The 22,822-nt window shown below is 37.5% G+C and overlaps 1 protein-coding gene across 2 annotated transcripts in view; it reads left to right on the forward strand.

Annotated features, from left to right (window-relative positions):
• agbl4 (ATP/GTP binding protein-like 4) overlaps positions 1–22,822 on the forward strand; it is a 408,595-nt gene that overhangs the window by 159,599 nt on the left and 226,174 nt on the right. The gene's annotated exons all lie outside the window — the stretch shown is intronic.

Below are 22,822 nucleotides of genomic sequence, written 5' to 3' on the forward strand. Positions count from 1 at the left end.
TTACACAAAATCACCAACAAACACACTCACTCACATGTTCACTTTACAAACTGAAACTTCACCTGTGCAGATTGGATGCATCTGGGTGCATTAGCATGTTACTTATGGCTTCAAGTCTGATGGCTGTCTGATGCAATATCGCTTGACTGATGGAGATGCAGATATGTGAGCATGCGTGAGTGTGAATGAATAGGTGGGGCAGGAGGGAATGGGCACGGTGCAGTGAGGTTGGGTGTGATGTCTGCCAAGCAGGCTGGTGAATCCAGCGGGGCGAAGAACAGGGGAGTATGATGAAGTGTTGCTATCCAACAGGAGCCCTGACATCTGTCACCGGTTGATGGAGGGCATCGGCAAAAACGGCAGGCATCTGCCACCCTGAGCTGTGCACGTCTGCTAGCTTGGTGCACGCACCAACCATAGCGTGCTGAGTGCAGGCTAATAGGAAGAGACAACGGACACGACAGGATAGTTTGAAAAGATGAACTGCTGTCTGCAGTACAACGCAGTGCAACATGGTACAGCTTAACTTAACCTCTCTGCTCTTTTTGTTTTCATTACTTGTTTAGTTTCAGCTGTCTCTGTTGTTTGCTCATGCAGAGTTATGACTGTTTTCACAGTTTCAAAGTATCTCCTAGTGACTGTTTTCACAAAGAGACTCTCTAGCTATTTTTTAAGAAAGAAATTTTATCTAATTGTCTTATATTTTGTTAGTGTAGCATTATAACCAGCAGTGTATCCAAGTAATTTCTGTGTACAAGAAAAGTCTAAATGTCTAAATACGAGTCTTCAATTACTGGCCTCTGGACCCACTTTACTGCAGGTTTTAGGTTTTAAATAAATGGGTGATTAATAGGCCTCTGCAGCCCTTGATGGCTGCTGATTAGGGAATCCAATTATTTCATTCAGGTGTGGTGAAGCACAGACTTCTAAAACATTCAGAACAGCTAGTCTTAGGCACCAGGGTATTATTTTTTTTCTTTCTTTTTTAAAGGCTGAGTGAAATTAGGTTTTTAAAGTGAAATTAAAAAGTTTTTTTTTTTTTTTCCAGAATAGCAAATCTAATATATTTTATATAAGCACTAGAGATCATTGTGGTTTTTATTTTGAAGGCTGATTCCAAATATTTAGTTTGAAAATGTTTAAAATATTTAAGTTGCAATAACTGTTTAGTACCAGGACTGAAACAATTAATCGGATTAATCACGATTAATCGATTATTGAAATAATTGTCAGCTAATTTAGTAAACAATTATTTGGTTGCGGAAGTATAAAGACTGTAAAATATGCCTTTAGCTGACAGAGCTACACACTTAGAGCAGTAATTATATAAAAATTTGAACAAAATATTTAAACATTTTGCATGCAAGAATAAGAAATTTAAAAAAAGGATTTTTTCATCTGTCAATATGCTCTTTCCAGAATTCCTCAAGTGGAAAAGTTTTGGTTTCCCATGGTGTATTTTTGTAAAAATCTAATTAATCAAAAAAATAATTGACAGATTAATCGATTTTTAAAAATAATCGTTAGTTGCAGCCCTATTTTGGACCCTCAAACAAAAAAACACAAACTTTAGTTCAGGGTCATTCAAAAGGTACTACTGTACTTCTCTATCGAAGCATAAAAAAAAAAAAAAATCTACCATTTTAATCTCATTTTGTCCTGGTTCTGCCACTGAAAATGACAAAGTTGAAGAATAGCCTCAAACACCTTTCTTGGTTGCTGGAAAATGTTCCTTCAGTGGAAATCTACCGTCACATTGTGAACAAATAGATGTGGGTGATTCTAACTTTAAAACTAAAATTAACACACAAGGTATTGATTTGTACAGAAAGCCTCTAAGCTTATTAAATCCTGTTTTACTTTCTTAATCTCTCAATGTAAACTCTAAAATGCTAAGCACCCATGCTTTTAGTGTTTGTTTGTCTTTATTATCCTGTTATTTAGATACAGCAGAATCTGACACCTGACACCTCCACCTCCATTTTCCTCCAAAGGCTAAAATCTGCTTTAACCAAACCTTTCAGCAGCATGCCAGCTAAGGGACATAAGTCTCCTGCACTTGCAGTGCTATTTTCTAGGCTTCCAAGACCCCAGCTGTCATTGTCTGTGTCCCCAGAAAGTGGCCAAGATGCTTTTAACACAGCCTCCTCTATTTGACTTTCTATGAGCACAACAAAGCACAGATAGCTCCTAAACTAGCAATCTTCTTTTTGACAGTTACAGATATGGAATAAATAAATAAAGGCAGTGTAGAGAGCTTCACATGTCTAGTCCAGACTCACTCATCTTAGGCTGAGGGAGAAGGAAAGAATGAAAAAGAGGGGGGGAGAAGCTTAGACATCAAGAAAGACATTGAGTTTGGAGGAGAAAAAACACCAAAAACAAGACAGAGATTACAAAGTCAGGTAGACATGAAGGAGAGAAGTAGAGAAAGTCAGCAGCAAAAGATTGCTCCCCTCCTCCCCACCAGCCTTATGTCTGTTTTTATCAAAAGGATCGTCAGTTTTAGCTAAGGAGATGAAGCCTTTATCTCCCCGTGCAGGTGCCTTATGTCCCGGGGCTCCGGCTTCATTTGGTGCTGGAGGCTGCAGAGCTCAACTGGCCTCAGCAAAGCTGGGCATCTCAGAGACAGACGACTGGCAGATTATAGTCCAGCAGGACATTCACTGCTACAGGTGGAGGGATCTATCGTTTATCCCTTATCCAATCCCCTTTTTCCTTCAGTCCATCCCTCCATGACATTTCTAGCCAGGAGACACCAAAAGCCTTTATTATCTCACTTTATAGCACAGCTGCAGGCAGCATGTTTGATAAGAACAGATTTTCAGGCAAAAAATGAATCGCTTTCTAAAAATATGCAATAATAATGATTAAATTGTCAAGAGTAAATAACTAAACCCAAAGCAGAATTCACTACCTGAATAGTGAAAACAGCTGGATGCAAGCAGAGCTGTTACTTTGCACCATTAGAACCATATTCATTATTCATAGTGACTTCCAAAAATACCAATCAACACTAGAAAGTGGGAATTGACTTAACATTCGGAGTGAAAAAGTGTGAGTACTTATGAGTCAGAGGAAAGAGAGCAAACCATATTTTTTTATACTACACTGTCGAACAAAACAGCCCCCTCGGTGACAGTAAGTGCCAACTGCGCTCCCTGCGGTCTGCTTGTTGTTAGACTCTTAGAGCAAAGAATTGCTCAGGATCCTTATTTCTCGAGATAAGCTAATTAGAAAGTCAGAGAGCGTGGTGTAGTGCAGCTGTTGGAGGCCGGGATGCCATGACTTGGATAATGGCCTGCGAGGTTGCACAAGACTGCATTGAACTTTTAAGGAAAATTCATGATAACATTTTTAATACTCTGTAATAATGAATTGTTTTGTCATTACCAATGCAAATTATTAAATATATTATTCAAAAATGAAAAAAAAAAATGATGTTAGAGGGCAATGTTCTGCTTTAAGGCTTATTAAGACACCTGCCACTTTCCTACTTCTGTCCAATTGCACAGTGAATCATTTCAGTATCTCGATGTAGAGTAGGCTAGTTACTTATAAAACTGAGCATTAGAAAGGGGAAGATAGATGAATTAAGTGACTTTAAAAAGGACATGATTGATAATACCAGACGGACCTGACGGATGGACTGATTTTTTATGACTTTATTGCAAAACCTCTCAGGTTTGGAGGATGTTACATGGGTAAAACACCTGGTTGATATCAGAGGGCAAAAGGCAGACTGCCTTAGGATGATAGAATATTCAGCAGTAGCTTTGATAAACAGCCATATACCAACTTTGAGCAAAATACATTTTAAAGCTTCTGAAACAGAACACCACACTGGATGTCACCTCTACTCAAATAATTGTATTACACAGACTGACCAAATAGGTCAGGTCTACTGTATAAAGAAGTATACCTGAGCTTGAGCTGCAACTTTCAGATAGCAGGGTCAGAACTTGGCATTAAAACATTCAAATGGATCCTTTCTGCCTGATATGAACAGATCATTCTGTTGATGGTGGAGTAATTCTATCTGCATTATTTTCTTGGTATAATTTTGTTGTGCATTTTTTAAATACCAGGGGAAGGGCAGGCATTTATCACACTCACCATCTGCATTGCCATTTTCCCCTGCTTCCAAGTTGTGCGTTCCAATACAAATGGGTCAGAGTTGCCGTGACGGACCTCACGTTTTCACTATTTTTTATTTTTTAATAGAGCACAAGAATTACGTGGAAGTGGCGCGAATACAATGTTTAAGCCTTGTTTTGTGTGTACACAAGCTTTATACTGTAAATAAGACCCATGGTCTTCATCTTATGGACATTTTTTTGGTTTAGTAAAGTTAGAGACTCATCATGTCAGATGGGCAGCTAACAAAGCTGCATCAACTCATATTGCATCAGTTTAGACCAAAATCTCTAAGCAGTGTTCCTAAAGCAGTAAAAGACCTGTCTCATTATATAAAGGCATCGCTAAAGCATTCAAACTGGGAAAAGTGAGGTTTGATTAAAAAGTAAATGGTGAGCATATTTTTGAAGGACTAGAGGTCAACATTGCATCTTTAGATATCTAATTTTGGTCAAATTACATAATGACATAACAGTGAGTGTGACAATATAAGAGCTGCACTACTTATTCTGCATCATAAGGTAACTATCAAATGATTAGTTATCAAATCCTATTGTTGCTTTCTTCTAGGTGAAGCTCTGATGTGTATCTTTGTTAACTACCATTTATGTGAAAATTATTTTCTTCTCCACAAGAAAATATTTTATTAGAATATTTTGTAATCAACCTAATTGACTTTAATTAAATGCAGATGCCAGGTTTGTATTTTATAAATTTCTTAACACAAATTATTAGAAATTGCTAACTGTACCTTCTAATTTCATATTTTCACATCATCACTTTTTAACAGACTTCTGATGTTTTACATTTGGAAATCAGTCTCATTTGGAGTGTGTCCTTTAATTAACTTTCCACTTCTTTGTAAGTCTGTAGGTGTGCAGTTAAAAATAGCTTCACCTTTAACTGAGCTAACAGATGAACAGTCAGGGTTGGAAGTTAGCTGCCAAACATTGCTTCTAAAGTTGGAACCAGAAAGCCTTGATCAAGGGTAAATTTTCCTTTTTTTTAAAGAACGTTATTATTACAGGTGACAAATAAGACAGAAAAGTTTTTTTTCTCTTTTCAAGCAGCTGCATTCAGCTGGAAGTCTGACACATAGACATATAGTCAGTCAGCCAATAAGTCAGTCAGGATGATTTTGCATTGCATCTGAAATCCCTCCTCTAAGTAGTTGATGCATCTGCAAAGTGAAATTCTATTTGGAAGTGTCTGATTCCCCATGGAGGTGCATGTTTGCAGTAATTGTTCTGTCAATCAGCCATGCCCCATCCTGCGTTTTGTTTTTTATTTTTGACTTCCCACCTGTTAAGTCCTGGCAGAGGGTGAGAGGTGAAGAGAGGTGTGACCGAGGGCAAGAGGGAAAGGTTGGAAACATCCACTGCTCTGATTCATTCTGCTCACATTTTTATTTGGTTTGGGTGTGTGTTTGGCTTAATTAATTCATAGGTTGTCTATCAGTTCACATTTTTAAATATGTTTTTAAAATAGATTTTACTCTAAAAGAATATAATCTTTTAAACTTATAATAAATTATCTTATTTGCTAACTTGTTTTATAAATTACAGAGGTACTTTAAATAAACATAGTCAAATGTTTGCTAGTATACAGCACTAGCAAACATTTGACTATAGACTTACCGGGGGAAAGTAAACTGTATTGACTATAATGTTTTATTCATTAAATGTAAATTACAGCCTTGATTCAGGTTGACAACTAAAATCCAGCTCCATTTTTTTGCTTGATTTGATCTAAAAGAGACAGTAGGATAAAAGTAGCTGCTGACTAACCAGGGTTTTGCAGAATGTAGCTCCCAGTTAAACTGTAAGTTTAAAAAAAGTTTAAAAGTTAAAAAAAATAAATAAATAAATAAATAAATATATATATATATATATATATATCATCTATAAAATCTATGCTAAAAATGTTGTTTTCAATTGGTTTCTTTGCAATTCAAGATGAGCTTTTTTAGTAAAACCCAAACTTGCTTTGTTAACCTGAAGAGAAGATTGAAGGCAAATTATGCTTGGTATTAATTTTGTTTGTCAATGGCAAACATTTTTCATAGAAATGTTATAATATGCATGGCCCAGTTTGTAGCACTGTTGTTCTGCATGGAGTTTGCATGTCCTCCTCGTACATGCAAGGATTCTCCTTAGATACTTCTTACCAGAATCAAAAAAACATGACTTCAGATGATGATTTAACAGATTTGGGACCTTCCTAAAGTTTTGGAGCTTAAGTTAGATGTCCCCTTTCTTTTTTTTAAGTTTCAGATCAATGTTCATCAGCCAAAACCGTTAACTATAAAACAAACAAAAGCAATTTTTTTCAATTTATTTATGTACCAGTTTCAAACAGATTTTACCTTAAAGCACCCTTTAACACATACAAATTAATTCATACATAATGTCATATTTGTGTGCATTCATCTTAAGGCTGGAAAACTAGTCTATATATTTATCTATATACATTTAGGCTATCACCATTTCTGAAATTAAGTTATCTTATGTCACATTCTTTATAAAAAATGCAAGACCTGAGTTTCACAAACTGACAAAGTAAAGTCAAACATAATCAGAACTGGACCTGCTTGTGTGTGTATTACTGATATGGCTTGTAGTACCATGGAAAGATGCATTCTAAGAACTTATGATCAACGTGAATAAACCTTTTATCCAGTATTAATCTCCTCTCGTTTTCCAACTGCTGCAATGCTGAGCAGGCCATCTGAGTGAGAACACAGGCAGAGTGTGATGATGGGGAGGGAGACGGTCCCTCTTTGGGGGACTGAGGATCAGGCAGCAAATTGCAGACGAGCAAGATGTAAAGGTTGTATGATAACTACAGCAAATCTCGGAGACTGGTTCAGCACACATCTGGCCCTGCTCCTCGTCTGCAGCTGAACCATTTGCACAATTAACTGTGTGCCATGCCTTTTAATAATAGACATTTTAATTGCCGACAAATGAAGAGTGATGTAAAATAGCTAATAGCTTGTGCTAATTAATAGGGGGATTGAATGCTTGTTAATTAAGGGCAAACAGGACAAGGACCGTCTCGCTTAATTTGAGCAATAAAACCGAGACGAACGCCTGATTTCTTAACAGATCATTTGCAGAAAAACACCTAGCAACCTTCCACTATGCTGTCTGAAAACACTTGCTGTCCTTTTCCTTGCCTTTACCTCTCTGTCCTGTGGTCAGAATCTTAGATGCATGCATAATCTAAGCATACACAGAAGTAATATAAAGAAGAATAGCCTGGCCTCCTGCATACTACTCCCCGAAGATAAGAAGAAATGAAATAAATCCTACCTATATAGTGTCCTCAGAATGTAATAACAAAAGCTATTAGCTTCAAGTGTTTTAGAGTTATAATAAAACGCCTGATTTGTTTTCATGTCTGGCTGATAATTTAAACAGAAACCAATTTCTGTTCATATTTAGTACGTAGGTGTTCTGCTTCAGTTATTTCTTTGTGTCCTCAGCTGAGCTCTGAACTAAAAACCCCCGAAGTTTACTGTCCATTCACACCCATGCTTCTCAGTTTTAAAGCTTGACTGCCTTTATGCTGTGAAACAACATTTTTATGACACCTGAATTATACTGTGCGTCAGTCCCCCATCTCAACAGAGAAACCTTAGATAATTTAAAACAGAGATTATGTCTAATGTCGTCTTGTTGGTTTCATAAGCTGACCCCATTTGACCATGGAAATCATCACAATAATATGAATTTGCTTGAGTTATGAGACACGGTCTAAATATTGAGGAAATTTGATGTACGATATTCCATTTCAATCAGCCTTGTCTAAGGATAGAGGGCCAGGTAAAGAAACCATGATACGATCACCATGAAGAAAATAATTGTAAGTATTTTTACCCTTTAAACCTTTCTAAATTTCATAACATAAAAATGGCTTAATGTAGTTGGGGCTCCCTCATGTACACTGGGACAAATTTCCAAAAAACTAGAACGGAAGAAAAATTAAGAGATTTTTTCTACTCATTGTGCACCAGGCGCGAAAGGGGCGAGGGGCGATTAGCGATTAGCCTCTCATGACCACCTCCCGATGGGGAATCGTAAGGTCATGAGATAATCAAACTTGTTAAAAATTGAGTAGGCCCTAATGAGGTGTTCTTGGGCAAATCCTGCTGTTGAAGTAGAGCTACGAGCATCTACGAGCCAATTTACCTGAACCTCACGCACTGTTCATGTGCAAACAAGGGAGTCCAACCAGCGCCATCTTGTTAGATCACATCAGAGCGTCGGGCCTACAGTGTGAGAACATACATCGTGAGCTGGTAACTATTATGCTGTTTCCAAACCTTATGGCTGTTGCCATAGAATTCTACTTGGTAATTATGTATGAAATTTAATTAAAAGTAGTTTTAGAAATAAAATCATATGCAATGGACACAGACTGAAAGGTAGATAAGAGGAAAAACAACACAAACAGCACAGGAAACGCAGACTAACTGCTAAAAGTCTGCTTCAAGACCTGCTTGAAATGAGAGGAAAAAAGTTCNGTGAGCTGGTAACTATTATGCTGTTTCCAAACCTTATGGCTGTTGCCATAGAATTCTACTTGGTAATTATGTATGAAATTTAATTAAAAGTAGTTAGAGGAGAAAGAATATAAATTTTGGAGACAGAGCGATAAAGAGAGAAGAGGAAAAACAACACAAACAGCACAGGAAACGCAGACTAACTGCTAAAAGTCTGCTTCAAGACCTGCTTGAAATGAGAGGAAAAAAGTTCTTAACCATGCACCACACCCTGAGACTGTACGCTAGCCGTAAGGAAGGAGGCACCACTATCCAAGATGAAACATCCATGGTCCAACAGACGATGTGCTCAGTGAATGTCTCAGACAATGGGGAAGAGAAGATGATGTGCTGGAGGTCCCGTCAATGGATGTCAAGCCCCTACATGGGATGTACCACCAAAATATAACCAAAGTGGCGGATCTCACGAAATCAATGGCTAGACAAAGCTGGACTGAAGAACAACACAGAGACACTGACATCATGGCTGCACAGGAGCAGGTCCTGAGGACAAGACAAGACCCCAGGTGCAGACTGTGCAAATATGCCCCTGAGACAATCCAGCACAAAACTGCAGGGTTTAAGATCCTGGCAGGGAAAGCTTATGGAGTGCCTTAACCAAATGGCTGGAATAGTATACAGGAACATATGTGCAGAGTAGGGGCTGGAAACCCCAAGGTCAAAGTGGGAGACACCTCAAAGGTGGTAGAGAGTGACCGAGCAAAGATCTTGTGGGACTTACAGATTCAGACGGACCGAAAGGTAATGGCAAACCAAACGGACATTGTGGTGGTGGACAAAAAGCAGAGGAAAGCCGTTGTGGTTCACAAAGCAATATCAAGTGACTGCAACATCAGGAAAAATGGAACATGAGAAACTAGAGCTGGAGAAAACCTGGAAGGTCAAGGCATTGGTCAGTGGACAGTGGTGCCTGTGGTCATTTGGGCACTCGGGGCAGTGACCCCCAAACTTGAGGAATGATGGAGTGATGGAGGAGGAGTGAACCTTGGAAATACATCAGACATCTCGGAAAAGTGCAGTTCTCGGGAACAGTGCTGCACAGAACCCTCAAGCTCCCAGCCCCCTCTGGTAGACCCAAACATGAGCCGAGGAGTGCACCACCCCCAAGCAGAGACCCCACAGTGCCAAGGGGCCCAGGAAAGGACCAGAAGCTGATGGAAATGAGATGGTACCCATCAAAGCCCTGCACTAAGATAATCAGCAAATAGTCAGTGGATTGAGGAGCCAAGAAGCACTGAGGCAACAGAGTATGGTACACAGCCCTGATCTACTTTCTAAAAATGTAAAAATCCTTTTAACTCAGCCTGTCTGAGTAAAGGCACACTACACCTTTCAGATTTCTGTTTGCTAAATTTCAAAACCACATAACTACTGTATGTTAATCTATGGCAAGCATAAAACAATACAATTAGATCTGTGGTTAAAACATAAAAAAATGTGTAACATTTGAAAGGATATAAAATTTTTACAGCACTTTATTTTTCATTGGCCCATCTGCCTTAAAGAAATAGTAGACCCATCTAATAATCTAGTTTTACTCAAACCCAAACCTGGGCGAGAGTCTGTATGTTAAGCTATTTTATTTTTTAGAGTTATTATTGTTTTTAACTTTCTCTATTTTCTCAGGGTTTAGTTGGTGAGAAACATATTTAAAGTGCTGTAATATCGAAAGGGTACTTTTCTGTCTCCACTTCTGAACACCTTCTGTGAGTCTTTATTCTTTTAGGTAATTTCTTAGGAAATTAAGCTGGGGAATGAGAGAGAAGAAGCTACAACTGCAAGTCAACAGCTCAGGCATTTTTCTTGTTCACAGAAACTCATTAGTATGCTGCCAGAGGTTGTGAAAGAGGATTATGTGGAGGAAATAATGGGACAAAATGTAGCAAATAGATTAATAATCTTCTGGATGATAAGGATTTGATGTGTGTCTGTGGGTGTGCACACCATCACATATGCCCAGTTTTGCAATGAAACATTAAGTGTATTACAACAGAGAGGCAACCTGCCCCTGACTCCCCATTCAACCCACAAAATGACTTACCTGGACAGTTTTATGTTTGCCTGGAGGAGAATTAAAAAGCCACTTCATTTCCTCTTTTACAGGCTGGGTAGGCATGTCAGCACAGCCCTCCCTCTGAAAGCGCTCTAATCTAAATGGTTTTGTCAGGGGAGATTTGGTAGATTGCAGAAGGCAGAGGTACAAATTGGTTGTGTCGTCTTATAATGAACTAGGTTTTTGCAGCCAACAAGCCAATGATTACTATACTGTAAGTCACAGATGCCTTGAGTATTGCAGAGGACCCCACCTTTACCTAACCTTGCTTAAGAAGCTTGTTTTCGTGAACTTGGCAAAATATTTTGCCTCTAAACACATTTAGTTTTCTATCCTTGGGTTTTGCAATGCAAAGGCTGCAGAACTTAAAAGTTTAAGCTTCCTTCACATAACAAGTATACATACCACAATATTCAATGTGTGGAATGATTATTATATCTTTTCATGCATAATTGTACATGTTTACAAATATCTTTCCTATCAGATCTTGCTGATCTGTTATGAAATTTGATCATTTTGATGAAGATTACCAAGTAATGTCAGATGTTAGTGAAGCTTTCAACAACAAAGTTGTTTTACAAAATACACTTCGACTCAAATTCCATATTTCTTTATTAAGTTAAATGTTGTACCACATATTACCAAAACTTATTTAAATAGCTTTATATATTCCTATTGCTGTGGGTGGGAAGAATCTCCTGTTATGGTAAGTATTATGGCAGACGTGAAGACACTCTTTAGTTGCATAACAGCCTCACTGAGAGGAAGCTTAGGGTTTGCTGTAATATTTTACATCTTATAAAACACCCTTCTTTGCTCAGTCCTCTCTAGAGGCTACCTAACAGAGCCCAGAACATAGACAGCCTTCTTTAACAGCTTGTTGAGCTTTTTAACTCACAGACATATGCTGCTAGCCCACATACAATAAGAGATGATATTGCACTTCCCACTACATATTAGTCAGTGTCAGAAGCAAGAACCTGCATATCTTCTAAGTCTTCTAAAAATATACATATATAGACAGCTTCAATGTTGTTTCCAGTTTAGTCTGTTGTCAAGGTAAACTGTCTGTCTTAAAGAAAGATTACAATATTATTCTCATAATATATAAAGTTCAAGGTTAGTGTTAATTTTGCCGTCTATGAATATTGCTGAAATTTAGCATAATAGTTTGCATATAGAAAACAACTGCCAGGTTAATGCTAACATCCTCAGAAAATTTGTTTTTTTTCCCCATTTGGAATACATTTCCTAATGAGGAAATTATACGCCACTTCTGTCATATTAAACCCAATAAGAAAATATCCACAGGCTATTCATTGCATAATGTACAATATTTAAGGAATTGCAGATTTTCTTGGTAGCTGTTTTGTAATTTTAATTGCATAAATACACTGCTGTAGCACCGGCTGGTTAAGGTTTTTCACAGTCAACTGCTCTACAGAGTTTTGATTGGCTTTTAAGTTTCATCTTGATAAAACTTGAGGTTTTGATACCTGAAAAAAATATATAATAATAAAACTGGAGGTGTTGATATCTACAAAAAATAAAACTGGATGTGGGAGCTAGGCACAAAGACATGTACATAATTAGAGGGGCTGTATTTGACCCCTGGTCTGGTAGGTATCTGTGCCAGAAATGTAGGAGTACTGGTTAATGGGTTTAAAACAGTGTCTATAAAATGACAGGAAGTGGTGTTTCCAAGCTTCCAGGTTGAGTTATTTTTTAGATAAATTTTTGGAACTCCTTTGGCTTTTGCCTGTTGCCTACCTGCCAGATATTTATCAACCCTTTTTAAGATACGACTACAAAAAATTTACTCCTGTATGGTGGGACTAATATGTATACTTACACAGCTACAACTTAATTCTGTGCGACTCTGTTGTTTTATACTGTGGCTACCTGTATATCAACATATTATGATATCAGTCTCCCATTGTTTTGGTTAAACTAGGCAGTCATTTGCAGTGAGAGGTAATTTTTCAGTGATAAATAAGTTAGTATTTTTCAGTTTGGCAGGAAGGTCTAAACTATCCTTTTTTCACTGGATTCTCCTTTTCTCTATGCTATTTTAAGTCTCTTTATCTTCCTGCATCAGCTTTCTCTGTGGAGATGGAACCCATCAAGTGTAAACACAAATGCAACCTCCATTAGTTTTCAGTCAACCCTCTGTCTTTGCCAGATTGCGTTTGAACATGTTAGTCTCCAAAGTTTTCCAAATACTGCAATCCCTGCCCTTGCTGTTTGCTTTTTGGGGGCTTGAATTTTATTTTTATTTTTTTTTTAAAATGCTCAGCTGTCTCTTTGACTCAAATGTTTCTAGGTGTTTGACAAGAAAGTGGTGAGCTGGAGTGTAAATGTTTTGGGAAGTGAACCGTCTCAAAACCCAGAGCTGTAATTGAAATCCTTTTTGTCATCTGAAATGTTTTTCTGTTATAACTTAGATGGGAATTTGAGAAACTGATAAAAGGTTATGATGTTTGCTTTCTCAGTCCTAGCATGTGATATTAGTTATTTATCCCATATTTTATGCCAAGAAAACACCAGTCATTTCAAGAATCCTAACAGTTAAAGTATAAAATATTAGCCATTACTAAAAAGAAAAGTCTCCTAATATCTTGTCAAACTGACTTAACCTTTGTGTGACTGAACTAAATAGTTGTTTTGATATCTAAAAATGTCCAGCGGACCATTTGCAAGATTGCCATAGAAATCCTAACCCGCATCTCTGTCCAATTCAAAATGCCAGATAAAAGCTTGATTTGACAGCATAAACTTCGGAAAACCATAAAAGCTATCATGTTCCTGTAGAGAGCACTGCCACCCGAGTCTGTGTATATATAGGTTGCCTTCTGCCTGGGTGGCTTGGGGTGTGTGCACCACATGTGTGCTTGGCTTGCTCTATAAATGTGTGCATCTGTTTGTACTTGCATGTGTTTGTGTTTGTCAGCAAGTTTGTTGACAACACTGTAGGACATCAGGGTGGGATTGCTCTGACTGTGAGGAAACAGTTCATCTGAATATAGATGGGTCCCATCTGGAGGCAGTTGGCTTCGGCCCTTTATAATTTTGTAAGCAGCTAAGCATCTGGGGCCCGCTAATGAAACCAAAGGCACAGGACAAGGCCCTGGGCTACTGCAGGCTGCCTGTAGCTGTCAAAAATGCAGGACTGGGGATAGGGATAACAATTTAAAAATGGATGGAGGGAGGCATGAGCCAGGAGGAAAGAGTGTGTTGAGAATATTGGATATCTTAAAGAGACCTCGATGACTCCTATGAGACAACATTCAAGAAACCCAAGTAGGCCATTAGAAAACTGAGCCATAAAACGAAGACAGTGGTGTCTTTATTGTGGCCCATTAACTTAGATGTTCATGTGGAGCTTGCTGCTCAGTGTGGTACTGTAATGAGCAATACAACCATGCCACTGCATGACTGATGCTTTGGATAAAAAAAAAAAAAAGAAAAAAAAAAAACTTTCTGTAGTTAAGCAGGAATAACAAATGTTAGCTTTTGAGCAGTTTTATACCAGAAGCTTGCTTGAAATTTTTCTGTGGCCTCAGTTTTTCCATCGTCTGGTCTTGAAATTTCAAATTGATTTCTCAACTGAGGGGCAAACAAAGGATTGTTCTGTTTCATTCTAATTAGATCAACCAGTAAGTGATGTAATGTCCCTTAAGGTGCATCTTGAATTCCTTTTACAATATATATATATTTTTTTACCAGTAGATGTAACTCATTTTGGATTAAATGCATATTTGATATATAGCAGACATTGAGAATTTCTCAACATTAAAACTTAAGAATGCTTTTTCAGATTGGATACAAGACTTTTTCAAGGGTTGAAGACTAATCCTTTGCAAGTCTTTTTATGTTGAGTAATATTCCAGTTATTTGCCTTTGGGCACTAAAATAAATGTTTTTTACATTTTACAAGGGCATGATATGGTCTAAGAAAGTGCAAATAAAACAAGAAGAAAAAATAGTAGAATAATAGAAATATACCAAGCTAATAAGAAGTCAAAAATTTATATTTCAGCTAATTTTGGAAAACAAAATGGATGTTGTTACTTTGCACAGCTTTGCTCTTAACAGCTTATATTTTATAAGCAGGATGTCTCTTACTAAAGAAGTAGATATTAAGTTAGGGTTAGGGTTATGGTTGATACATAAATGTGTTTTTTTTCACCATAGAAATAGTAATTTTGTTCATAAATCCTGGTTGAGTGGACTATTTCATATCTCTCATTTCGACACATTGCCACGGTAACCAGATCTGGCCACATAACCTGCAGCTTGATCTGCTGCACTGTTATATTAGGCCTTATTAGTGGAAGGTAGTAAGATTGATTGTTTAATGTCTTGCCGTTACCAACTAGTGTTTGAGCTAGCACAATAGCTTAGAACACTGAGCATATTTGGTCTAATCTTTTTTACATATAGGTGAATCAAGTAATCACAATCGAGAAAGACAATTACGGTACATAAAATGTATAGCTCTATGAGTAACACAACAGCTTTGAATTTTGTACAACCTCACTGGTTGTAAATCATTTACTCATAGTGGCTGTTTTTAGCTGGTTGTACTTAAAACTTTTATTAAGTTTCTCATTGGTTGTTGCTTAGCAGGGAAGATATAACCTAAATTTCATGCTTTTAGTAAGCAAATAAAACTTACCATATGATTGTTTTTTAAATATGTTCACACTGCCTGGGTTCCACCAAAGAATGAGCTCTGGTAAAAGTACATCAACTCCAGGAAAAAAGCAAAGGACGCTGTGAAGATGCTTGATGGAGCTGCTTAGTGTATCAGTATTGATAAATCTTTGCTGCATTTCATGCAGCAGTGTAGTAAGTGTACAGTACTGCATGAGGTGCAGCAGTAAAAGGTCCTGGGTGGAATTAACACTTGGCACAGTTCCTGAGCACTGCAACTGAGTTTTTAATTAAATAAAGCAAAACAATTAAAGCAAAGCCTCATAATAATAGAATAACTCAGATTACTCAAATAATTGTTTCAGGCACAAAGAATAACATCGAAAATGTTAACAGCCTTAAGGCTTTAGGCAGAATTAAATATCTTTTTATCAATTACAAAGAGAATGCCACGCCCCTTTTTAGAGAGGTCTCAATCAAACACGGGTTTAGTAATAATGAAAATAAAAAAAACTATTTTGAGTTCAGATTTTAAACTTTTATTATGTGCATTTAAAGTTAGCACAATATGCATAATTAAAGCACTGCTTTCCATGTGCCTGGCACATTTTATAATCTTGAAAAAAATCCAGTCGCTGATTATTCAGTTACTAAGTAGTTCTAGATTATTTCAAAAATCTGTTAATCACAATTAATCTGATTAGCTGTTTCAGCCAATTTATATCAGTTTTAATCAATCTCTCATTGATTGAAATTGCACTTTTAAATCGGTAAATAATTTGACAGTAAAACAGAGAGGTAGAAAGGCTTAATTTATTTATCAGTTCTGTGTCTCAAGACTTGCTCTTCCTCTTTTTTCACATTTCCACCTTCACTTAGTTATGTGGATGACCCTGAGCAACTGTACAGTCCACTGTGTTTAGTGCTAGTAGTTTGCTAAGGGCATGGCCAGCCATAGGTCCTTTTTCCTTAACTTTATTATAGCACCTTTATTACTATGTCTGCCTGATTTCCCAGTGGCAATGAAATGAAAAAGCAATTGGTTCTCCTTTTTATTACTGTCATCTTTGTTTTTAGACCTAGAGAGTAAAATTTCCTGAACTCAAAGAGTTGCACTTTTACCCCTGTCTGAAACCAGGAGAAAGAAGGACAATAACTGGGAAAATAACAATAGTGATGGTAAAAAAAATGACATGTCACAAACACAGCTGAAACCAGAGGGCCACTAGGATGTTGTTTATGACTAGATGAGTCAATAAGTGTCGGATGGTGGCCTTCGCTATCTGCCAACTCCCACAGTAAAGGAAAAGATGTTTCAGAGGAGATTAAGATCACAGATGGTGAGGAAACAGGGATGTGGAGAAAGGAGGATGAGGTGGAGTGTGGTAAAAGAGAGCTGGACATTTAGAAAGAAGCAAAATTAGGCTTTCTAAAGGGAGTAAAGACAAATCATGAAGAGGATTTGAGGTTTTTAGTAACTCCATGAAGACGTGCTGATGGGAGATTGGACTTCTCTGCCACAATGCCTCAACTCATTTATCATTTATACTTCATTAGGGGACAGTAACAAGGCTGTGTAAGATCTTGCAGGTCCGTTATTATTCAGATATTTTCAACTTTGTCATCCATCTATTGGCCTAAGCATTGTAAATTATCAACACTTCAAAAAATACCAATACCGTTCTATTGGGACTTAGTCTTGTTCAGCATTTTTATCTTGTCACTTTAAATCAGGACTGCAGTCTCTACAATTTCTTGTGTCGTCTTTTTTTGTTTTTTTTTTTACAATAATTCTAGAGACAGCAGCAGACAGTTATAACATCTCAACGGCTGCCCTCCGGACCTTCACACGTGTAATTATAATCGAGAAAGATAATTAAGAAGGCGGAGAAGAAGACAGATCTTGTCATTCGGAGAACAATGTTGTCCAATCTTCTCATGTGTATTCTCACTCAGTTATCAGTTGACGTGTTGGTGCAATCAGCCAGAATGCTTGCTGCTAGGTTTGAAAGTTGTAAATGTCAACACACAAACCTCTAATTTAGTTAAGATTCAAAAGTTAATGACATCAGAAAGGTTGTTAAGGGTGTAGAAAGATTCATGTTCGTGTGATCTCTCTCAGATCTAATCATCTTCCAGTCATCTGTCACACAAAGATTCATGGTTTGATACTGCACAGTGCTTACTGCTGGTTCTGCTCAAGCAGAGAACTACAGGGATAGCCAGTGATAGATTATTCTTTCCAACCACAGCTGAACTCAGATTTCTGCTTGTCTGGCCAGTTATGTGTTTATTTCCCACAAACCTTAGTCCACTTTTGCAGATAAGGGAAAACCTTATGAATAGTGACCTACCTATGTGAAAATCCTACTCAGCCGCCTCTATATACTAAGCATTTACCCCTTGTACTCTTCCAAACACCACTCTGCAGATGTACAATGCACAGTTTCATAGGCCTAAATCAGTTTTGTTTTTTTAATGTTTTTTTTGTGTGCAAATTATTAAATATCTTTTTGTTATGACACTAAAATGCTTTCATACTGTACTTCTAAAAAGAAGAAATAAATAGCAAATATTGTATCTGATATTAATACACTCAAACAGCTTTCCGTAGCCTTGAAGTATCTCTGTCTGTCTGTGGAGAGAACTGGCTTAGGTTCTGCAGTTATCTCCAAAAGCAAAGCTTGCTCTTGTCTAAAGACACAGCAGCTTAAAAGGCTAGCCCATGAATGAATCATTGTCTACATTTAAGTAGTGCGACTTCATCGTTAATAAAGGCGTCAAGTGTTTTGTCCTAGACTGTCCAACATGTACTGTACATGTCAGGCTTTCTTACAAAGAGAGTGTATCTGTTGATTTGCTCACCAAGTTTAAATTTGTGAAGCCCTGTAGGGAATCCAGTGTGACCAACAACATTTCTTTCACTCATTCAGTTGTGGTATGTACACTCTTTGGTTTTTAACATTCATAAACCCTTTGCAATTAAGCAAAAACAAATATGAAATATTAAGTGGTAAAGACATTACATTTCTTCTACTGCTCCCATTCCTTTTAATTGTAATATTTTTAGCTTAGGATGACAAGTTGGTATGTGGGCATTATATGCACAGCTTTTCTGGGTTTATTTTTAATCTCATGGATGGTAATTACCACTTTACTGGAGTAATTTTTTTAGGCTGACCAGTCCTTGGATGGTTTGCCAATGTTCCATCGATTCAGATGGATTTAAATGTTGTTTCAATATCTTTTGAAGATGGCATGTTTTTGTTTATCTCCATGCCCATTCTTGTCTCACAGGTTCTACTAGGGTAGCAAATTAAAAGGAATTCAAATTTTAAGCAAAATGCTGTTAATGAGTCAATTCACAATTTATCGGTGGTAGAGATTCCTTACCAACTTGGTCTGGATAACTTTTATCGCTCGATAGTTAAAATCAGTTTAAGATGTTTTTTTCATGCTTGGTGAGTTTATCGAAAGAGCTTTTTTTGTTTTTTAAATCACTAGTGGCTCATTTATTGTAAAGTGGGCTGACAGGAAAGATGGTACAAGAAAGGGGAGACATGCGGCAAAAGACTAAAGGCTGGATTTGAGTCCAGGTCGACCACGTCAAAGATTAAGGCTGACATGTGTCATGTACAGTAAGCTAACCACTGCTCCATCAAAGCATACCCTAATTCATATAAAGAACTCTAATTTCTTTATTTTGATGACAAATAAATCTCATAGAGGGAGATGACCTTACTGTCAATAGTTGACATCAAGAACTGACTATAAGATTCTTTAAAAATGGAAATGTGATATTTTTTTCAGAATAAAAATACTGGACTACCTAAAAAAATCCCTGCAGTTGAATAGTTTTTTTTCCTCCATTCATTTTTAACCAGATTCATTAGTGGCATAAACTTGGTATGACCAGTTGTACTTCAGCATGTTTTTATTTGTATTTTTTACGCGTTATTGACAGTATAGGTGCAAAGGCATCTGTACTGATATGTTTAAACACCAATAAGCTTGCCATCAAATAACATCATTGTGTGTATGTGTTTGTGTCCGTGTGTGTGCTGGGTCTTCACTCACTCACTCTGGCATCTTCTCTGCTCTCTTGGCCAAACTAGCAGCTGGCAGATGGAGATTGCCCACTCATCAGGCCACTTTATCACTTGGCCCACAGAGTTCAAGGAGGCTGTCAAAGACCAAGCTGAGGAGCCTTCTCACTTATCAACTACACACACACTCACACGACCAGTTTCAAGTGGAACAACTTTGCCAGCTAGCCCCTATAAAGAGCAGCTAGGTGCTTGTCATACCACAAATAGTTTGTTGAAGAATTAAAAGAACAAGTTCTCATATTCTAGACACACTGTGACATTTTTGTCTGTTTTAAGTTTCTTGGCAGGGTAAAGTGTTCCTATATATATATATATATATATATATATATATATATATATATATATATATATATATATATATATATATATATATATTTAGATATTTATATATATAAAACAAGATTTGAATTGACCAAGCTAACATGAGGAAAATGAATCAAGTCATAAAACTTAAATAATATGGATATGGTTTCTTAAACCTGGTAGTGAGTTCACTGTACCCCAAACATCTCCACAGCTACCCAACCTTTAATGCCTCCTATGGGATGTGGAGGAAATGGAGATTCTGCAGCATGGATTTGCAGCAGGTAAATATGAAGCAACTGCATGATGCATTCTTTTCAATAAAGATCTACAAATTTGAGGAATAATTATACATAACATATTGGGAATTCGTATTTCCTAGGATTAAGGTAGATTAGGCAGACCACATTCCTCTTGAGAGGAGTATTGGAAACTTTAGTGAAGGTAAACAATGATGGAATTCAAACAACCATTCATTTTTAACAAAAATAATTATGGGGCAGCAAGTGGAAAAACATATCTCTTACATTTATTTACCAGAAATGACCAAACCTGGAATAATAGTGGGAACTTGACTTACAAATGGGGGAATTCGCTTTTAAGCAGGATGCTATGGAGAAACTAGATTTTAACAGTGAGATCACACTGTTATACCTTTAGACAGCAAATAAAATGCATCTGGACCAGTCAGGCACCTGGTCCAAGTAGTTCCCTCCTCTGATGCTTTTCCATCTCACTTACTCCCTCCCTCTTTTGTCCTACTTACCCAACTACTGCAAAATCACTTAACTTCACCTTGCCTCCTCTGTCTCCTGCTAATACACATTAGCAGCCAGCAGCCATATGTAATAGGGCTTTGCGTTCCCCTGCTGGTATAATGGCTTCACTGACACATCTCCCATTAAATTTGGCCAGGCAATGCAGCTCAGGAAGCCTCTGCACATTTTAAAATACCATTATGTATCTTCCATAAACAAGCAGGCGAGTGTCAGTAACTTAGGGAATAGTTTGGAGACTATTTTTCTTGTTTGTTGAACTTTTCCATTTTCCTCTTATTTTTAAGACTTCTTTCCTCTGGGCTCTTCTATCTTGGAAAAAATAACAACTATTACTGGCAAAACAAGGAGTTATACATGGCTGTAATATAAGGTTGATCAGATTACTATGTAACTAATTGGACACGTGTGCTGTATCTAATGGGCTACTTTGTATCTTCCAAACATGTACAGTACCACATATAATAAGATAGAATCTGTAACATCCTCATCAGTTTTGCGTGGGTAACTGGTGCCCAGACCAAGATAATGTGATCATCATCAGGAGATGTAAGCATGGTGAACAAGAGTGCTGATCCCACACAATAATTGACATGTTCAATTGTTTAATTAAAGCAACCTGTCTAATCACGGTGAGGGCTCATTCTGGAGAATATTTGCCTTAAAACATGCAATTAAGTAAAATCCAGGTAAGAAAAACCTACAAAGATAGTTGCTTTAGCCAGTAGGGAAGAAAAACTTAATCTATTCCTTCTGAAATCCCGCAAGGTTGCTGACTTTATTAAAGTCTGATGCCACAACCACTGCCCACCACCCCCACGTGATGAAATATGTTCTATAACTGCTGGAAAGAAGAAAAGAAGGGAGCAGGAAGGAAGGGAATACTCTCAATCTCATGCAGTAAAGTCTATAATACCCCAACTACACAAAATAAAGGCAATTAAAGACCGCTTGTTATCTTGTCTGAGAACAGGAGAAGAACTTGTACAGCAACAAGCACCTTGACAAAGAGATTTGTTTGGCCAATGGAGTGTGGCGTTAATTATCACAGCTTGATTAAAAGCAGCAAGCTGGAATGAATGTCGTTTGTCTTTTCAGCCTTAGACAATGCCATCGTCACCAGGGTCATTATATTGGAGGTCTCCTTGGAGTATTTTTGGGAATGGAATGAAGGAAGTTTTTTTTTTTCCAAATGTTGAGTGATACAGTGGTATATTTATAGAGTTTGCAGGGTCATGTTCCAATAACAGAGGATAGCAAGTAATACACCAATAAATAAAAGCTTCATACCCCCCCCCCACCACCCCCGCTCTTCTTGCCTCATGGCAGAAAGGAAAGAAAAAGTTATTTTTTAGCCAAATGGTTTTAACAATAACTTAGCCAACATATTGAGAGATTTCCTACAGAATCTCTAGTAATCTGTCAAATATTTTATCCAGTTAGTCTCTATGGTTGCTGAAAGTTGCAAATGACAGCAAATGGCTAAATGTGTCACAAACGACCAAACAAGATGCAGGCATTTGCAAAGTGCAAAAAAATCAAACACCGATTTTTTTTTTTTAAATTCAACACTAAAATGCTGCAAAATGAAACTGTTTCAGACACATAAATTAGAATGAAGAAAAAAGATGCATAAAATGCAAACACACAAACACACACAAACAAAATAAAACAAAGTAATACTGCTCATGGAAAATGCTGCAGCTACCGAAATCCGTAGCAAATTGAAAAGAAAGGAAATTTGCTCTCAAAAAGGTAGTTCTCCAAACCACAAGGGGTCTTTCAGCACCAAGACCAGAGCAGGGCCAGACCCGCAGTATGGACACAAGGACTGAGATGAGGAGGAAAAAAAATGTTTATTTATAAATTATTATTTTTTTGGTTATGTATCAGTAAAAGCAGCATTGGTGTAGGTAGAAAAAAAAAGACATTGCTGTGTGCCAGCAAATACTTGCTGTGCCAAATGTATTTTCAACATAAGACCTCTACAAACATTCAAAAGAATATAACTCATTTGACCTGCGATAGACTGGCGACCTGTCCAGGGTGTACCCCGCCTCTCCCCCATTGACAGCTGGAAATATCACCAACCCTCGCGACCCCAGCAGGGATAAGCGTGACGGAAAATGGATGGATGGATGGATGGATGGATGGATGGATGGATGGATGGATGGATGGATGGATGGATGGATGGATGGATGGATGGATGGATGGATGGATG

The sequence above is a fragment of the Cyprinodon variegatus genome, unplaced genomic scaffold (assembly GCF_000732505.1).
Source record: "Cyprinodon variegatus isolate N-32 unplaced genomic scaffold, C_variegatus-1.0 Scaffold200, whole genome shotgun sequence".
Lineage (NCBI taxonomy): Eukaryota > Metazoa > Chordata > Actinopteri > Cyprinodontiformes > Cyprinodontidae > Cyprinodon > Cyprinodon variegatus.